Genomic DNA, 2,903 nt, shown 5'->3' with positions numbered 1-2,903 from the left:
ACAAAAAAAAACAAGGTTTAATTTCTCTGTATTTTGTTATTTGCTTGGCCTGTAATGAGGTTTTCAAACGACAGTCACAATAACGCATCACCCGATTTCAGAGGACTTCAAGATCTTTAGAGTAAATACTTCTGACCTGAACTAATTGAGCGTTTGTACAATTTGGGTTAAATGCTTTTTTGCCTCTGTGATTTCCACAGAAAGAGATTGAGAAAGCGGTTCAGTCATAAATCCTGCTGTTTGACAGCAAACACACGGCAGGGTCACCAAGAAAACACACACGCACACACACCTACACACACACACGTGGTCTTTAGCCTCTGGCTGCTGAGAGGCTGAGAGGAGAAGAGTGTGTGTGTTCACTATATTGGAGTTAATAAGCTCAAAATAAACAGATATCTGACAGCATCTGTGTACACATGGAGCCGTTCGCTCTATGTTTAACATTGAGCGTGATCAAAATAAAAGATTCTTCATTAAAAAAAAGAACAAATGATCATAGTGGTTTCAGAATCGGTTCAACAAATAAAAGTGTGAAAGATTTTTGTATTATGAAGCAATATGTTGATGATGCACCAGTATCTTGTCAAGTTTATTTTCGGTACGAGCACCAACTGATTGTTTGGTGTCTTGCTGTAAGTAGAGACTAACTTAGAGCAAACATGGAAGCTGGCTGCTGTGAATCAGGAGACAATGGACAGAGGGAGACAGGCAGCTGGCGACCCGATGAGGAAGACGTGCAAAAAGTGAGCCGTCTGACTTAAAGTGTCAGACCGGAGTCTTCACAGTGAGAAGAGCTTCTGGGTCCGACGGTGACGCCGAGTGAGCGTCTGAGGAACAGGAAGATGAGGAAACCTCAGTCATAAATATTTACAGTGAGAACAGACAGGAGCCATTTCGGATCTGTGGTTATGTTTTTGTCTCACGGATTATAAAAGTAGAGGGTCAAAGAAAGTGCAGTCGTGTCATTCAGAGTGTGCACATGTGAGAAATTTCCCCGAGCTGACCGTCCATTCACTGTCAGTGACTATGTTTTCAACAGAGAGAAACAGATGTACAAAATGCATTGGTTTTTTTTAACTTTTTTTCTGACTGTTTTCTTGGCTTGTTTTATTTTCTACAAAATAAATGTTTGTCTGAGCTCAGATAATCATTCATACTTCTTGCTTCCCTTTAAAGTGTGCGGATCTGAGACTCCCATTCGGAAGCTAGATGTAAGTTCTCACTGCTAAGCAGTGATGCAGCGTGTACTGTCTGTCTACTTACAGTCCAAGTACTAAGACTTTTATTGTGAAAGGGAAAAACAGAAAGAGTAACACGGTATGCTCTGCTACTGTGAATGTGGAGGTAATAAGCTTACTTGCCCAAAGTCATAAAAACTAAATGGTATGCGTGTCTGTTTGTCTTGTGATAACTGCTCTCCTCTGCAGTCTTTCCCTCCTTTGCTCACCTACACACACCTGCTCTGAATCTGCCTTAATTAATCATTCCCTGTGTCTTTCTCAGCCAATCAGCTGCATGCTTGTTGTTCCGCCTAATTACCTAATGTCCCGCACCTGCAGCCTCTTTGCCCATCTCTATCTCCCTCATCAGGTTAGTTTGTTTTCTGTGGTTAGGTCTTTTGTTGGACCCTCGGTTTTGTTCTGTATCGATTGCTCTGGCAGTTCATGACAGATCTTTATCATCTGCTCACAAATATGCGAATAAATTAAACTGTAAACGCTGAATCATTGGCGTCCATGTTGATTTCTGCATGATGCTGCGTGTGACGTCTCTTGCTATTTTTCCTTTGCAGTGAAGGAACACTGCAATATTGGCCACAATCAAATCATGTGAACCAAACAAAAACATTGTATCTGATCAACAAATTGAACCCGAAGGCGTGCAGTGTGAACATTCAGCAAGCCAAGGGTCTGGATGTTCCATCGCTTCTTATGTCACTTGTGTGTTGCTTTTGTGTCTGCGGGCGTAAGCTACGTTAAGCTCGGTGGAACGAACATCGTATCGCAAAAACCACATGTGGCTCCAGTCGGTGCCTCTGCTCTCCACCGACTGGATCAGAAAGACACAAGCGGCGCTGTGAGGGTTAAACAGACCAAGCCGCTCTGCCGCTCTCCTCGCTCGCTCCCTCTAAAAGCTTCCAGCAGCCAGCAGCGCTGAGGGGATCAGAGCTTTCAGACCACTTGTTGCTAATAGAGGGATATTTACCCTAACGGGAACAGAGAGAGAGTGTAACCCCAGGTCACTGCACTCAGCAACAACACTGACACAAAGACACACAGACAGCCTGTTCTGCTTTTACAGCGGGGACAGGCGGCTACACTGTAAAAAAAAAAAAAAAGAAGAAAAAGTCAGCCTGAAGCAGTTATGCAAGCTGTGCTAAGACAGCCGGGAGGTTCAGTACGGGTCACATTTGTGTATAAAATATCAGTACGGATCAATTCATCAGGTGATTTAAAAAAAACAACTTTTCTCCAGCATCACAGCAGGTGTTTAGAATCAGATGTCACAGCTAAAGCACCTGCTTCGACATCACTGGTTGGGGCGTGGCTCCATGTTTGGACATTTCAAAGTAGGAAGAAAAAAAAAAGCAACACGAATCAACAAGTTCCTGTTTTGTTGATATTGTTTTAGATAACATGCTGTAATTATTTTCTAGAAGCGACGTCCCATCTTGCTCTCAGATCTTTGGCATCTCTTTCTCAAACTATTCACTTCCGTTTAGTTTGTATTGTCAAAATAAACAAGAAAGTTGAAGCGTAACACTTGTTAGGATTCATGACTTTACAGTGTTAACACTGTGTATTTATGCACAGTTATAGTTGTATTCTTGTGTGTGTGTGTGTGTGTGTAAATGTGTGTGTATATATATATATATATATATATATATATATATATATATA

This window comes from Clinocottus analis, unplaced genomic scaffold (genome assembly GCF_023055335.1).
Source record: "Clinocottus analis isolate CAN_PGR_092001 unplaced genomic scaffold, fCliAna1.0.p SCAF_8, whole genome shotgun sequence".
In the NCBI taxonomy this organism is placed as follows: Eukaryota; Metazoa; Chordata; class Actinopteri; order Perciformes; family Cottidae; genus Clinocottus; species Clinocottus analis.
Note: the sequence above shows the minus strand (reverse complement) of the source record.